This window comes from Lepisosteus platostomus, unplaced genomic scaffold (genome assembly GCF_059453375.1).
Source record: "Lepisosteus platostomus isolate fLepPlt1 unplaced genomic scaffold, fLepPlt1.hap1 Scaffold_72_H1, whole genome shotgun sequence".
NCBI lineage: Eukaryota > Metazoa > Chordata > Actinopteri > Semionotiformes > Lepisosteidae > Lepisosteus > Lepisosteus platostomus.
In genome coordinates this window covers 81460-99018 of record NW_028291684.1, presented here as the reverse complement: position 1 = coordinate 99018, position 17559 = coordinate 81460, and the positions used below count along the sequence as shown (strand labels likewise).

Here is a 17559-nt window from a genome sequence, read left to right as displayed (position 1 = left end):
AAGGAGGGTCCACATACTGTGGATCCCTCAGTGATCTTCCGCGTATTCAAACCGCCAGCATGTGACTCCCCTGTCCCTGTGACCTCATTGCTCTGCTCTTTCCTCTGTGCAGCCGAGCCCGACTCACGGTAAAGTGAAAAAAAAGATGCCCTCAACGTGAGATTTACTCTGGAGCGAGGATAGATGTTACCTTTTTATCATTTAACAGGATGTATGTGATGTGGCGACTACGTTCAATTTTGTATCCTCTTTAAAAGATTAAGGACTGGGGTGAGCGTGATTTACCACCCTTTCAGCTAAGAACCCGACTTGCGCACCGTTTAAGCTGCATAGACTCGGTCGTTTAACTCTTCTCCGTTAGCAGGGTTAAGGTTAAAGAAAAAAAAAATAGCTGACTCCTTTTTTTTGCCAGCCGCTAGCGCTGATTAGCAAGGCTTGTATTTCATGTTTTGCAAGTTGCATCCATTTTAAGAAAAACAAGTCACGTTAAAGACAGGAAATGAATACTTGCATTTAATTAAGTCTAGCCATAGGCGGGGATCTCCTGTTTACTAGACAGGCGCTTTAACCAACTAAGCCACGGCGCCCCGGGAGTGTTGTCCTTTTGCAGCCACTTGGACACACCACTCAGACACATCTGCATTCGGTGTGTGCTCCGCCTGCTCGCTGAGCAAGTTGCCACCTTTACATACAATAGCAACATCGACACCAAGAGAAAGGATGACAAATGGCTTTTATCTGGAACTTTTCATGTCCAAGGAGCTCAATGTGCTTTCTGTGTACAACAGGGCCACTGAACTCCACACTGGCCACTGAACCACAGCAGTGGCTTGCTGGCTTGACATCTCCCAAGGAAAATGTTGAAATCACATGTGGAACAGGAAAATGACCCTCGAGTACGTGGGGAAAAAAAGAAAAAGATCATCTGGAGCGCGCCAACCCATGTCCGGACAGCCCAGTTTCGTCGACAAGGTGGCTGAGTGGTTAAGGTGATGGACTGCTAATCCATTGTGCTCTGCAGGCATGGGTTCGAATCCCATTCTCATCGCTCTCCATGTCTGACATGTGTGCCTGTTCGACATCGGCCCTCCTGTTGTTTGCTCCGGTGCTAGAGCCGTACATTTTCTAGCAGTGGCTGAACATGGTATAGTAGGCCAACGTCGGTATCGAGCAGTGACAGTAACAGTACTTACTGCGCCCCATAAGAAATCGTTTGTCCCTGTTCAAAAGAGATTGTGCGATGTCCTGCGGCGTTCGTAAAGCAAACCTTTGACAGTTCGAAAAGAGGAATTTATTCTGCTTCCTGTGCGTGCAGTAGTTACAAAGTTGAACGTCTTTACACGATCTGCTGCAGTTTTCAGTGGGCGGGCTTTGTCAGATGGCTTGAAAAAACGCACTGTGTTTCGGCTCGGGAAACATCATAAGCAGTGTCCTGCATGTTTTCTGTGTAAAGCTGTCTTTTAACGCATACAGAATTCATTCGAAATCATTGATTTCTCCAATTAACAAGGGTCCCTTTTTGAACCTGCGAGAAGCATTCTTTCAATGTAACAGATTTACTCCGGGGAAAGCCAGCATGACATTAAGAGTAGCTCAAGCTTTCAGCACCCGTATCGGACTGCGTGTATGCAGACACCGCTCAGAATCCCCTGTAAGATTCTCCCTCAATTCCGTTTTTCAGTGCTTTAGCTCTTTCAAAAGGCTTCGCTTTGCTAGTCACAGTCCAAGGCTCATGACAGCATTTGAAAACATTCGCCACTGCGTTGGCCGGGAATCGAACCCGGGTCAACTGCTTGGAAGGCAGCTATGCTCACCACTATACCACCAACGCACACCCACAGGAAGCCTGCAGGACACCACCAGAGAATGCTTTTTTAATTTTTTTTTTATTAAACATAGAATTTACAAATACAAATACAACAAGAGGATCAGAGTCATGTACAAGAGAAAAAAAACGCAGCAGAAAAAAGCATTTAACTACCAGAGGTAATTAAGTAATTATGTGATCAAATTGTATATTTTACACGTATCATATTTTCCTTGCTTTAATATTTCTCAATTATTTATAAACTTTAGTTTCAACATGCATGCGTTTCCTGTAAAAAATAAAACTCAGCACACAGTTTTTCTTTTAACAACATTTCGAGTACCTCTGGCATTCATGAAAAAGACATACACAAAAGCAAATAACTAACTCTAAGACTGTCTAAACTATTGAGTTTTTCAAAGAACCAGAGCTATAACAGTCCTTAACACTTAACTACACCATTCCAAACTAACACTAAAGAAACACTAGTATATACTGGTATAACAAATATAACCAAACATAATCATTAACTGAGCAGTCACTGGGAGCAAATCTCCTTCCCGTCCACAAAGGCCCTCGCTCCCACAAAGTAGGCTCTCCTCCCCTCTCTTCTGGCAGCTTCAACCTGGGGCCACAGCTGGTTCCTGGTGCTCCTGTCCGCGGCAGACAGGTCCTCTGCAAACCTCAGTTTGTTCCCATTCAAATACTCATTCCCCCTCGCCGCTCGCCACAGCATGTCCCTCGCCGTCCTCTTGGTGAACTGTATTATAATCGATCTGGGGCGCACTTGCCCAGACATGTTCGCTCTCCCGAGCCTGTGAACAAAGTCAATGGCCGATATTACGTCCTCCTGGTCCGGCAGGGTCCTTTTACAGATACCCTTCACTGTTGCAACAAGGTCCTTATCACGTTCCTCTTTAACTCCAAATAATTTTAAATTCCATCATCGACGGTATCTATCTACATCGTTCACTTTCAATTCAAGTTCTTTAATATGCTTTTCTTGTTTGGTATTTACTTGTTTAAGAACTTTTACTTCACTCTTTAAGTCTTCAACCTCTTTAAACACACAGTCCATGGACTTTTTAAGACTTTCGATTTCGACTGTATTAGATCAAATCATTTCCTTCAGCTCACCCATGCTCTGTGCCATCATGTTGAAGATGTTGGTCTGGAGCTCCTCCAGCGTCAGGTCGCCCCTTCCTCTCTTGGCTGCCGGGGTTTTCACAGGTGTGCTGGGCAGGGACTCCGGCTCTTCCTCTGGCAGCTGAGTCTCACTTGGGCTGCGAACGCTCGCGTACGAGCGCATCTCCAGCACTCTTTCCACGTCCCCTCCAGCTGCTTCACTTTTCCCTTTAGTTGCCATCAATTTTCTTGTAGTGCTATACATATACGATTGAGGTTTCTTAGACTTCTCCTTCGAAGACCCAGCACTCTCTTTTGTTTTCCCAGTGTTACTCATATCGAAATTCTTAAACCTAAAAAAAATCGTTTTTTTTTCTTTCAATTATAACTGAAGTTTAAACAAGTAGTGTTAAGTCCTTATTTTTCTGTAGTCAAAAAAAGCAAAAATTAACATTCAGGTCATGAAAAACTCAAAAAAAATCCTCAACCACTAAACTTTACCTCCCACCTGAGCGCCATCTTGAACGCCCCTACCACCAGAGAATGCTCACGATTTCGGAAGCTGTCTCCGGGACGTGCTGATTCCACACATCCTGAATAAATCATGATATTGTTAGTTGCTGTAGCTAGACGTTCAAATGAGTTTCATGGCCAGATGGACTGTTTCCTCCAGCGGTATAGTATTGCAGTGAGACAGCACGATGCCTGCAAGACTATGTCACGCTAAACGCCACAGATTGTGTTTGTCCGTTCATGTCAGTCATCCTGCAGCCACGGGAAGTGGGACACAAACATGCCGCAATGCTTTCAAGACGTTAGGATTTGTTTGTGCAACATCCGAGAAGAGTACTTGTGGCTTGAATGTGAACTGTACGTGCCCGCCCCCTTTCCTCTGTAGTGCATGAGTTCCTCCCGGCATGCCCTTCGTCATTGTTCTGTCATCTTGTATTTAAAGGGTTGTATTTCTGCTGCTGAAAAGAATCAACGGGTTTCTTTGTTCCCAACGGAGCCCTTGTCTGTCATGAAATTCTTCAAAACCTCAAGCTAGAAGAAGACGACAAATATGAAGCGTTACAGCAACGACATGCCATGAGACGATTGATAACGATTTCCATAGGATCCCCGCGGTTGCCTGGCAACCGTCAGCTTTGCGCAGTGGCAGTATCGTAGCCTGTGAGGTTTAGCCGAGGCGCGATTATTGCTAGTTGAAAACTTTTCCCAATACCCCGCTTCCGCCGGTTTGCAATACAATCGGCGAAAGCAATTTTTGACAGTCTCGTTAGAGACTGAGCAAGGTGTTTAAAGACAGATTTGGTCATGGTGACATCATGGTAGAAAGAAGCGAGCTTGTTCCCAGTGGGCATTGATTCGTCGAATATACGTATATTTACGGTGAAATTACGGCTATACGTATATATACGTCGCCTCGAAGTATAATCAACGTCGAATTGCAACCGTAAAATTGACGACATTAACAAACGCATATATAACGTCGAAAACACATCTAACACAGTGCCTGAGGCTTTTTACTGTATGTATCGTGTGTGCCGCAACTAGGAGTATACGGCACTCTGCACAGTGTACGAAGTAAATTATTTTCGCAGCAATTAATTTACACGTGTATAATAAATATAGTAAATATAATAAATTAATTACTGCGAAAATAATTTACTTCGTACACTGTGCAGAGTGCCGTATACTCCTAGTTGCGGCACACACGATACATACAGTAAAAAGCCTCAGGCACTGTGTTAGATGTTTTTTCGACGTTATATATGCGTTTATTCATGTCGTCGATTTTACGGTTGCAATTCGACGTTGATTATACGTCGAGGCGACGTATATATACGTATAGCCGTAATTTCGCCGTAAATATACGTATATTCGACGAATCAATGCCCACAGCTTGGCATACAAGGGTTTTGCTGAGGGGGTCTTGCCACCTGCCTGAAAAAAAAACAGTAAAATGTTTGAGTGCCTATAGAGTTTCTATTTTTATTTTCTTGACAAAAGTCCCCCATCAGTGCGCGGTGCCCGAGGAAAAATCTGTAGGGGGGCGTCTGAAATTCTGAGGGGGGAGTGATATTTCGGTTGAAACGGAGCTGTACGGTGCAGCTACCCAAATGAAATCTCGCAGCTATGCCATTGATTAGTGCTTCATGATAGAAGATAACGACTAGCAATCTGGTATTTGCGATGAAGTTCAGTTTCACATTTTTCGTCACTCTCAAGGTTTGTATTGCCTGGAGCGAAAAGTACCATAAGCGTTCATTTTTGCAGCTACATGGACGTTCTGAATCGTTAAGAAAAAAATGTTGTAAAACCAACAGAAAGCACAGACTGCTATAACTAGTCCTAGTTATATAACGATTTTAAGTATAATGATAAACTACTGCAAGGAATCGGTCCACCTGAGCAAACAGGATCGTAATGTTGACACTCAATAATATGTGCAGTTCCTGGATGGATAGCCCTCCTGCCCATCAAACAGACTGAGTGACTGTTCGTGTCATTTAGTGTTGTCTGACCATTGACAAAGTACAACTATTTTTTTAGGGTGCAAATTAAGTTAGGTAAATCTTTTTGCCCAAAACTGAAGGGGCGACATTCCCCCCTCCCCCTGTGATGCCAGGCCTGTCCCCATCCTATTCCATAATGTCATTATATATAATACCATACAACAGTGACCGATCCTTAATATTTGCATGCGTTAAAATTGCACATCAGCTCATAGCAGCGATGTATTATCAATGTTAAATTTCAACCATAATATCGACAACATTAATAAACGCATACGTTGAGAAAATATCGAACCCATCATATTTTCCGGTTATATACCACAATGCATTGCTAGTATTCGTTGGTCACCATTTTGGACACGTTTTTAAAACGTAGAAGTATATCCGAAAATATCTCAGCAATCCTCTTTTGACGAGTAAGTATGAACAATAATAATACTATCTGAATACATACAGATCTTTCTTAATATTATTTTGATTAAAATAGTATGTGAATAAGCAAAAAAAATGGCACATAAAATAGTGTGAATGGGGAAGATGACACAAAATCGTTTTGCCGTTTCTCTTATTCTTATTCTATGTTGTACTTTCAAACTTTGGGTACTCTTTAATTAGGACAGACTTTATTGCTCAACTGCTATGATGCAAGCCAAATTTTATACATTTATTTCAGCTTTGAGCTTAGTAAACCGTTCATTTTTTAGATTATACTAAAGAAGATATTAATCATTATTTATTTGGGAAGTAATATTATATAATTTTCTCCTAGCTGCGGTGCTGAAGTCCCACCCTACATCAACAGAAAAAGAAATAAAGGAGCACGCAATGTGTTACTTGAAGAATGCATATGCAAGGCAGGGGGCCAAGAGATCTGGACTCTGAAAATAATAGGTTTTTGGTTCTAACTGTTAGGACAATTAGACAGGGTTTGCAAATAGTGGACAAAAATCGTCTTAACTTCCATTGTAATATTTTATATTTTATGTAATATTTTTTTCTTGGAAATATAGAAGTTGTACATTTTAAAATGTATATTTGAATCAAAATGTGGTTTTGAGTTAGTGTGTTAATGTAATTAGTTTTCTGTTTGTCATTACTATACTGTATATTGCCATGTTACCAGAATTTGTAGCTGAAGTTTAAGACTAGTTGTGTTTTTATGATTATTGCCCATATGTTGATTGTTGATTGATTGTATACAATGTATAATTTGAAATACATATGTTTCAGGTGTGAATGTGTATTTTCAGAATACATTTCTAAACCTAATCATTGGCTTGTTTTACTTGTTTCTACACCTATAAAATCTATCTTTGATGTATAATAGACCTCTAATGTTATCCGTATAATAGACCTCTAACCATATACGTATAATAGACCTCTAATGTTATCCGTATAATAGACCTCTAACCATATACGTATAATAGACCTCTAAAGTTATCCGGAACTCCAACCATATATGTATAATAGTCCTCTAAATTTATCCGTATAATAGAACTCCAACCATTTATGTATAATGAACGTCTAAATATAGACGTATAATTGACGTTTAACTTTAGACGTATATTAGAATTTCATTCTAGACGAATTGTAGACCACATTTAGACGTCTAAGATATGCGTTTAATAGACGTATATTATACGTCTTTTGCCCAATGGGTTACGTCTCAACAGAAACGCTCTTTAGCTCTTTCAGCGTTATGCAGAGAACATCGTCTGTCGAGATCACTTTTGAGTCAGCGCGAAACGCCGTGTGCTGTCAGTTTGATTTCATATTGCTCGTAGCGGCGCCCGGCTTTTGTCTGTCAAACGTTAGGTTGCGCTTCTTCATGCTGCATCGTCGGCATGAGTGGAGCTTTATAAACGTCTGTACTTACTGCGCCCCATAAGAAATCGTTTGTCCCCGTTCAAAAGAGATTGTGCGATGTCCTGCAGCAAACCTTTGACAGTTTGAAAAGAGGAATTTATTCTGCTTCCTGTGCGTGCAGTAGTTACAAAGTTGAACGCCTTTACACGATCTGCTGCAGTTTTCAGTGGGCGGGCTTTGTCAAATGGCTTGGAAAAACGCACTGTGTTTCGGCTCGGGAAACATCATGAGCAGTGTCCTGCATGTTTTCTGTGTATAGCTGTCTTTTAACGCATACAGAATTCATTCGAAATCATTGATTTCTCCAATTAACAAGGGTCCCTTAAAGGATGAGTCAAAGTAACGTCTAATCGGATTAGTTTCCTTAGAGCTGGTTCAGAGTTTGCTCAAGAGTTTACCTTTCACAGATGCGCAAAGAAGAATGTTGGGGGTGCACGCTTCAAGGCGCCTTACAGCTGTAGGGAGTGATTCGAGACGATTCATGGCGTGTGCTCGTTCCCATATATCGTACGACCCGGGATGCAGTGCTAGGATGACGTACAATACCGCTTGGGCACGTAACGGCGTTATATGCAAGTGCAGGACGTGAGGGTTTTCGTTTGTTTGTTTTGTTTTGCTCTGCTTTGCTTTGTTTTGCTTTCCATCGCGTTGGTAAGAGCGTAAATAAAAAGGCGATTCCTGCATCTACCACTAATGTAAGAGCTATTTCAAGTGCGACGTGGTGCGGCTTTTCAAATGCTTGTGGGCATTTCTCTGTTGTTGATTCTTTTTTTGTGTGTAACAAAGTGGCATTTTCATGTCCGGACGGGGAGACTTTATCATTCCGACATGAAGCCACCCTTAAGTCCTCTGAGGCGTGTCTGTCTGCAAGGCTTGTATTTTGGAAATGTTTTTTTGAAACGGAGAACGACTTTGAAATAGGCTTCCGCCGGCGCCTCGCGATCCAGGTAAGATTGTAGCAAGAACGCAGCTGCGGTGGGGCTTGCTGTAGTCGTGGCTGAGTTGTTAAGGCGATGGACTAGAAATCCATTGGGGTCTCCCCGCACAGGTTCCAATCCTGCCGACTACGTTGTCCGCCTTCAGTCGGTGTGTTTCGGCACAAGCAAAGAAGCGCGCCTCTTTGCTGTTCCTGGTGGTTTTAAAACGCCCAATCGCTTGTACCCGCTGCCTTGGAAATAAGTTCTTCAGCGTCCGCAAATGGCATTTTGCAGCTGGAAGCATATGTCGACGCGTTTTGCACAGAGCACCAAAAAAGCGTCTTTTTTGAAGGCCCAGGCACTGAGCATTGGTGGTTCAGTGGTAGAATTCTCGCCTGCCACGCGGGAGGCTCGGGTTCGATTCCCGGCCAATGCAGTGGCTTTTGCAGCGAGCGGCTCCATCACTTGCATCCCCTTGCAACTCGCAACTGAAAACCCACTGAAGCTAAGCAGGTGTGAGCCAGGTCAGTACCTGGATGAGGATGAGCTACAGGGAAAAACAAAGCTTCCAGCTGGAAGCGGTGTTAATGGTGCCGGCGGGGGGGCGCTCACCCTGAGGTCTGTGCGGGTCCCAATGCCCCAGTATAGTGACGGAGATGCTGTGTTGTAAAAGGGCGCTGTCTTTTGGATGAGATGTAAAACCGAGGTCACAGCGCTCTGTGGTCATTCAAAATGACCACCAAAACCTTTGACAAAAGCTCTTGGTAATTGATGGTCTTCAATAATGCTTCTCCTTTAGGTACATTTTAAATCAGCTGAAAAATGCTGTGAAATGGGGGGGCACTTCAGGCCAGTGTAGGATTTGGGTTACAAGAACCATGAAACTGCACGAGAAAGCCCGTACACTGAATTACACGGCTTTCTATTCAAAGGAGGACAAAAGAAATTCCCTGAGTTTGATTTTTTGCAGCACAGAGAGGAGCACTGTCGTGAGGCCGGTTAGCTCAGTTGGTTAGAGCGTGGTGCTAATAACGCCAAGGTCGCGGGTTTGAGCCCTGTACGGGCCAGGTCTAGGTCCAGGTCCCTGTTTGTGAAACAGGCAAATGACTGTCTCAGGGGCCCATTCCTCATTCTCAAGACACATGTATGCACTATGTACACCGTGCATTGAGCAATAGGGACTGAGTACACCACAGGTAAGGTTAGAAGTCATTCTGAGGTGCCACATGTGAGGGATACAGCTAGGCATCCGAAATGTAGGGTTTGAGACCCTTCAGGAGTACTGCATCCTCTGAGACAGACCCTGTTAAACAAATGATCATTTCTTTCGGCATTAGGGACTAAATATACTAAACATATGATGCTAAAATGTTATTTTCACATATATTAATGTAATAAATGATTGCTTATGCTTTATAAACAAATCTAATTCAAATAAAAGCTTAAGTTTTGTATTTATCTTGTACCATAGAACATGATTTTCTTTGTATTTCAAGCCCACAAAGTGTCCAAATGACGCACTACATGATATAAGGAAGATTATCACATGCATATCGGTATTATCTTTCTTATGAAAATGCATTCCTTTCATTACCTTTTACTTTTTAAAATGAACTCAAATTGAGTATAATGTAATAATTTAAGTAGAATAGATTCTAATAATATAATGATCCAGTGTTTTGCACTACTTCACTGCTTCACTGCTCTATGCCATCTGGAAATAAATCCTCAGACTGCTTACTGCCCTGGGCATGTACCAATAAATTAAAGGAGCACATCTGTTTATCACTGCGTTGAAGCAGGAGACACACAGTCTCTGCAAACACATCCTAGATACAGTGTTCCAGCACCTTTGACCTCATCCAGAACGTATCATTTCTTGAAAGGGATTGCTGTCCGAATGCACATCTGAATCCCAAACAGAATCTCTAGTAAAATACGATCATTTGTGAAACAGGCAAATGACTGTCTCAGGGGCCCATTCCTCATTGTCAGACACATGTATGGAATGCTTTCACCGTGCATTGAGCAATAGGGATTAAAAACACCGCAGGTAAGGTTAGATGTCATGTTCTATGATCATTTCTTTCAGCATTAGGGACTAAATATACTAAACGTATGATGCTAAAATGTTATTTTCACATATATTAATGTAATAAATGATTGCTTATGCTTTATAAACAAATCTAATTAAAATAAAAGCTTAAGTTTTGTATTTATCTTGTACCATAGAACATGATTTGCTTTGTATTTCAAGCCCACAAAGTGTCCAAATGTTCTATGATCATTTCTTTCATCATTAGGGACTAAATATACCAAACGTATGATGCTAAAATCCTGAAAAAAGGATGTGCTCCATCTCGTCAGTAGATTGGATTCCAAAACTGATTTGGGTCAATATACATTACCTTTGAAATTAAAGTACAGTCTACTGTAGGGAACCATCAACTTAGAAAGCATTGGCCTTCCCTGGGGGTCAGGTAGGTGCAAAAGATAAACCTTTATCCTATCTTTATCTTAAGATAAGTGGCCAAGCAGTATTTTTCCAAGTTTCACCAAGCACATCATGTTGCCATAGTAGACAAAGTTCTATAAAATGTTAAATAACTTTTAAAAAAAGTATCTTGGTCTTACAGTACTGTACAAGGTGAATTAAACTGTCCCTGGTAATAAAAAGTAATTAGAAGCATCTCAGAAACTTTATCTCTAGAAACATTAGCTGTTTTATATCATGTAATTTAGTGTGATGTTGTCAGAATTCAAGGACATTATCACACACAGAAATTGGTTCAGTTAAATCTAAAAAACACAGCTAAACATGGGTTTAAATGTAACAGAAGTCTCACCTCTTGTCAAAAGATTTAATTCAAGAAGCGATGTAATAAATGATTGCTTATGCTTTATAAAGAAGCTTAAGTTTTGTATTTATCTTGTACCATAGAACATGATTTTCTTTGTATTTGAAGCCCACAAAGTGTCCAAATGATGCACTACATGATATAAGGAAGATTATCACATGCATGTCGGTATTATCTTTCTTATGAAAATGCATTCCTTTCATTACCTTTTACTTTTTAAAATGAACTCAAATTGTGTATAATGTAATAATTTAAGTAGAATAGATTCAGGTAGGAAATATAGAGTCATGATGTTTATGGCTGACATCATTTCACATGGGTGAATTTTAAGCTAAGAAATAAAAACATTTACAATGAAGATACCATTGCTTAATTTTAAATGCCTTTAAAAAATAAATACCTCCTGAGAATAATTTGCCACTCCCAGATCCTTGATAAGGTACTGTTTGAATCCAATCAGGAGAGGAGCATCCAGGGAGTGCTTTCTATAGAGTCCAGCTTGGGCCACTCTCTTCCGGCCTGCTGATACTTTTTAACTACTCAGGGCCTGTAAGGATATAAAACACCGGTTTAAACATTTTATACCTATAAGACAAATTAGAATTTTAGTAAAAAATAGATACATCTGAAAAATAAAAAAGTCTTACTGCTGATAGAGTTCTTCAGAGCTCACATCTTCCCCTTCCTTATCCACTTCTGTTTCAGTTTCTAGAGCAGCCTCTGGCATCTCTTCCTCCTGGACAGCGGCCTCTTGCTCAGGGCCGCTGGAATGCAGGTAGATTCTTTTCAACATGCTTTTACATAATATGTTGTAACAATGATTTCAAAAAGAAACTACAGAAGCCTTACAGATTAAAAATATTTCACCTTGCCAATGTGTCTTCAGGCTTCCCATGTACAAAAAGGCCCAAGGACTCTAGCAGTCTTACAACCACTATCCTGTTTGCCTCAGCAGACACGATCTCTATTCTGTGGTAATCCACGATGACCCCGTTCTTCAGGTGATTCATCATGTCCTCCCTCGCCTGTTGAGAGGCCATCCTGATCTTTTCTGCCGTGGCGTGCTTCATACACGCCCTCTTCAAGTGAGCAGGAAGCTGATCAAGAGTATTCAGGTACATCTTGCACACCAGGGGAATCCGCGCGGGTTTCCTTTGAAAATAAATAATACCATCTGTGTATAGAAACAAGACTGATTTCTTAAATTATCCTTAATTTTCTCTCTCATAGTTTGAGCATAATGATTTTATTGCATTTATATAAAATGCAATAAATAAATAATGGTTTCATAAAAAAGTGAACACTTACTTGGTCTCAGTCACAGACTTTCCAATAGAAGCCATTGTGGAGTTCAGCAACTGCAGGTCCTAGAAGTGGGGAAAGAATTTTAAAAGAGAAATTGAATTACAATACAGAAGGAATGGCTGAGGGTTCACTGAAATATATAAATATACAAATTCCAAAGACTGAGTCCATATAGAAACAACTACCTTTCATTTTCAGTATAAGAAAAAAAAAACATTATCTTCCAAAGCATCATAAAATTGTCCCTTCTTCCAGACTCTACTTCTCTCTTGTAGTAGTATAGCAGACCTTTCCAGGTGAGCAGATCACAGAGTCCGAAATGAGCTTCCTCCATCAAGCAAAGTACCTGAACATGACTCTGTCATCATAAAAGCGCCCCTGTAATAAAGAAATTAAATCCGAAATCAAGAGGGCAGTTGCCTACTGAAATACAAGAAGTCATCAATTTTAACCTAGCAACACATTAAAGGCTGCATCTATACAAGTACGATTCTAGAAATGCTCACCAGATTACGTTTTAAGAAGGAACTGCGCCTCAGGTTCCGCCGAGATCTTAACTCGGATGGCAGGATTCAGAGTCCGGAGTGCGGACTGATGGCGCACGGAGGGTCCATATACTGTGGATCCCTCAGTGATCTTCCGCGTATTCAAACCGCCAGCGTGTGACTCCCCTGTCCCCGTAACCTCATTGCTCTGCTCTCTCCTCTGTGCAGCTGAGCCCGACTCACGGTAAAATGGAAAAAAATATGCCCTCGACGTGAGATTTATTCTGGAGCGAGCCAGTGTTGCGCATAGCTGCCTTCAAAGCAGTTAACCCAGGTTCGATTCCCGGCCAACGCAGTTGCGAATGTTTTCAAATGCTGTCATGAGCCTTGGATTGTGACTAGCAAAGCGAAGCCTTTTGAAAGAGCTAAAGCACTGCAAAACGGAATTGAAGGAGAATCTTACAGGGGATTCTGAGCAGTGTCTGCATACATGCAGTCAGATAAAGGTGCTGAAAGCTTGAGCTACTCTCAATGTCATGCTGCCCTTCCCCGGAGTAAATCTGTTACATTGAAAGAATGCTTCTGGCAGGTTCAAAAAGGGACCCTTGTTAATTGGAGAATTCAATGATTTCGAATGAATTCTGTATGCGTTAAAAGACAGCTATACACAGAAAACATGCAGGACACTGCTCATGATGTTTCCCGAGCCGAAACACAGTGCGTTTTTCCAAGCCATTTGACAAAGCCCACCCACTGAAAACTGCAGCAGATCATGTAAAGACGTTCAACTTTGTAACTACTGCACGCACAGGAAGCAGAATAAATTCCTCTTTTCAAACTGTCAAAGGTTTGCTTTGCGAACGCTGCAGGACATCGCACAATCTCTTTTGAATGGGGACAAACGATTTCTTATGGGGCGCAGTAAGTACAGACGTTTAAAATGCTCCACTCATGCCGACGATGCAGCATGAAGAAGCGCAACCTAACGTTTGACAGACAAAAGCCAGGCGCCGCTATGAGCAATATGAAATCATACTGACAGCACACGGCGTTTCGCGCTGACACAAAAGTAATCTCGACAGACGCTGTTCTCTGCATAAAGCTGAAAGAGCTAAAGAGCGTTTCTGTTGACACGTAACAAGCTCGTTTCTTTCTACCATGATATCACCGTGACCAAATCTGTCTTTAAACACCTTGCTCAGTCTCTGACGAGACTGTCAAAAATTGCTTTCGCCGATTGTATTGCAAACCGGCGGAAGCGGGGTATTGGGAAAAGTTTTCAACTAGCAATAATCGCGCCTCGGCTAAACCTCACAGGCTACGATACTGCCACTGCGCAAAGCTGACGGTTGCCAGGCAACCGCGGGGATCCTATGGAAATCGTTATCGATCGTCTCATGGCATGTCGTTGCTATAACGCTTCATATTTGTCGTCTTCTTCTTCTTCTAGCTTGAGGTTTTGAAGAATTTCATGACAGACAAGGGCTCCGTTGGGAACAAAGGGCGTTGTGAGAAAACCGTTGCTTATTTTCAGCAGCAGAGATACAACCCTTTAAATACAAGATGACAGAACAATGACGAATGGCATGCCGGGAGGAACTCATGCACTACAGAGGAAAGGGGGCGGGCACGTACAGTTCACATTCAAGCCACAAGTACTCTTCTTGGATGTTGCACAAACAAATCCTAACGTCTTGAAAGCATTGCAGCATGTTTGTGTCCCACTTCCCGTGGCTGCGGGACGACTGACACGAACGGACAAACACAATCTGTGGCGTTTAGCGTGACATAGTCTTGCAGGCATCGTGCTGTCTCACTGCAATATTATACCGCTGGAGGAAACAGTCCATCTGGCCATGAAACTCATTTGAACGTCTAGCTACAGCAACTAACAATATCATGATTTATTCAGGATGTGTGGAATCAGCACGTCCCGGAGACAGCTTCCGAAATCGTGAGCATTCTCTGGTGGTAGGGGCGTTCAAGATGGCGCTCAGGTGGGAGGTAAAGTTTAGTGGTTGGGGAGGTTTTTTGGGGTTTTCATGACCTGAATGTTAATTTTTGCTTTTTTTGACTACAGAAAAATAAGGACTTAACACTAGTTGTTTAAACTTCAGTTATAATTGAAAGAAAAAACGATTTTTTTTTAGGTTTAAAAAGTCCGATATGAGTAACACTGGGAAAAGAAAAGAGAGTGCTGGGTCTTCGAAGGAGAACTCTAAGATACCTCAATCGTATATGTATAGCACTACAAAAAAATCGATGGCAACTAAAGGGAAAAGTGAAGCAGCTGCAGGGGCAGCAACAGGGCGGAGGCGCCGCGCGCCCGGCCGACGTGTTGGACCGGTGCGCTTTACGTGCTGAAATAAACACGCGAAAGCCCCGAAATGTTTCCAGAGTGCTGTGCACTGGAGGTTTTTGTCTGGTGAAGACTTGCCTGGTGCTCCTCCGTGCAGATTGTTTGTCCTCCTCCAGTGCGGGACGAGCCAACACAAGGGAGCGCATTCGCCAACATCCAGGCACGCAATGCGATTTGGAAAGCAGCTCCTTTCCAAAGAGTTGCACACGAACGATCCTTCAGTCCCGCTCGGGGGGCACGGAACCCCCGCCACACATAGCTTCAAGTAGCGAGTCAGGCGCCAGGGCTTTCGCTTACGGCCACACCACCCTGAACACGTCTGATCTTGGAAGCTAAGCAGCGTCAGGCCTGGTTAGTACTTGGATGGGAGACTGCCTGGGAATACCAGGTGCTGTAAGCTTTTGCTCTCCCGGCCAGCAGGGGTCGCCGTTGGTGCCGTAGGCTTTGGGAGGAAAACCTGCAGGATGGAAAGGTGATCTATAGCCTCATCTCTAGAGATGTTTTGTTGCTGTGGCATGTGTGTGACCCATATTCAAAAAAAAAAACCCGTCTGTAAAACGAATATCGAAGCTGCCTCTAAATCTGCAAATTAAGATGAGTCGATAAACCACTCGTTTTTCGTATAACTAGACATTTATTCATTTGTTACCGATTTCATTCATTGAGCACGGATACAATAGAGGTACAGCCATTCACTGTTTGACATGTCTGCACTGGTACAGAACCGAGCAATCAGAAAACGGGTGAAACTGTCTTTAGACTCAGCATACAGTACCGAGGCCCCCCATGACCAAATAAAGGCTAACCTCGATAATCAGCCTAAAGAACGCAGACTACAGCAAAACGACCGACTTTGAAAAGGGAATGAACGTCCGGAAGGAGTAGTGGAACTAGCTTGAGATGCTTCTCCGGACCCCTAACTAAAAGCCAGCGAGAACCAGCAGCGGCGTCCACTCCTGTCGAACCGGGATCCTTCCGCAGCCACGCAGCTCGTGGTGTCCTAACCCTCCTGTATCTGATTTTGGACCAAGCACATCAGGGGAGAGCGCGAACGCAGTCCCCCACTACCAGAAATTATGCAGTCGAGATTCCCACATTTGGGGAATTCGCAGGGGTCAGCACAGCCGGAGTGCAATGGCCGAGCCTCGCCCTGGGTGAACCTCCTTCTTGATCAAGGTATCTCCCCTGCCAGGTAAGTATGAGTTAAACAGGCCCCTGCAAGCGGCCCGCACCCACAGCACAAATCGCGCAGCCTAGGCCACCTCCTCGCCCCGCACGCCACCGCCTCCTGCTGGGCCCACTCTTTCACACACTCACACGCCACACTAACACTCAAAAGTGTGGGCAAAACGAGAAAACGAGCGCGCCGTTTCCTACACATCTGCAGTCGCCGTTGCGCATTCGCAGCATGTCCCGGGATGCAATTCGGCCTCATTTGCATAACTCCAGACCGGCAGATCGCCACGCAAGCTCGCGACGTGCGCCTGCCACACACCGAACAAACCTTTTCAGCAATTTCCCAAAAAACGGGCCTGCTCGCCTGCCCACAAGGCTCCGTCTCTTACCTGCTCTCCAGAGCCTGCTGCCTTCTGTGCTTTTCTCTCGGCACCGCTGCAGTGCACACAACTCCTGCAGCGGGAGGGGGGGAGAAAGTTCCCGCGCTCCGCCGCAGGGAAGGCTCGCTCCGTGCGCACACGTCCTTTCGATGCCAGTCCAACAAGTGCTCCGCATTAGCTGCGTCGGGGCTCCGGCGTGTCGCACCTCACCTCACCTCGCACTGCCCCCTCCTTGAATGTCTGCCGCTGGGCATGCCCCGCTCTCCTCCGCCTTATCTTATCGCGTGTGAGCACCGACAATGGCCACAATGCCGGGGAATGGCACCTGTAAAGTGTTAATTGGTGCACAGGAACAGCCCGTCTCGTCTCGGGGGGGCAGGCTTCAGAGACAATACAGCAAACACAGCGGGGCGGGGGAAGAAGACGACACCACACATGCGGGTACATTCAGCTCCGGCGGGAACGAGACATTTGTCGGTCTTTTCAAGTGCCGAGAGCCGAGCAATCCTTCACTTGTATCGTTTCTCCCCGGTGACTAGATCTGGCCCTGCGACTCTCGACTGGGCTCACCCCCGGGGCAGCCCAGCAGGTGTGAGCCTGGCCGGCACCCGGGTGGGAGATTCCACCCCGGAAAAGCTCCGGTTGCTGCTGCTCCTGCAAGAGGTGTGACTGGGACCAGTAGGGAGCGCTCACCCTGCGGGCTGTGTGGCTCTCTTACGCCCCAGCCTCCTGATGGCGACACTCTGCTGCACAAACAGGCGC

The 17559-nt window shown here is 43.7% G+C and overlaps 5 non-coding genes across 5 annotated transcripts; 2 read left to right on the top strand and 3 right to left on the bottom strand.

Moving 5' to 3' along the window:
- Positions 1–1759: 1759 nt before the first annotated feature.
- trnag-ucc (transfer RNA glycine (anticodon UCC)) lies at positions 1760–1831 on the bottom strand. The gene has a single exon. It is a non-coding gene; the product is annotated as a tRNA-Gly (tRNA).
- Positions 1832–4076: 2245 nt separating this feature from the next.
- Positions 4077–4218, top strand: LOC148631914 (U4 spliceosomal RNA). The gene has a single exon (XR_015934530.1). It is a non-coding gene; the product is annotated as a U4 spliceosomal RNA (small nuclear RNA).
- A 4381-nt stretch (positions 4219–8599) lies between these two features.
- On the top strand, positions 8600–8670 carry trnag-gcc (transfer RNA glycine (anticodon GCC)). The gene has a single exon. It is a non-coding gene; the product is annotated as a tRNA-Gly (tRNA).
- A 5414-nt stretch (positions 8671–14084) lies between these two features.
- On the bottom strand, positions 14085–14226 carry LOC148631912 (U4 spliceosomal RNA). The gene has a single exon (XR_015934532.1). It is a non-coding gene; the product is annotated as a U4 spliceosomal RNA (small nuclear RNA).
- Positions 14227–16277: 2051 nt separating this feature from the next.
- Positions 16278–16441, bottom strand: LOC148631911 (U1 spliceosomal RNA). Its single transcript, XR_015934516.1, has one exon. It is a non-coding gene; the product is annotated as a U1 spliceosomal RNA (small nuclear RNA).
- Positions 16442–17559: the final 1118 nt, after the last annotated feature.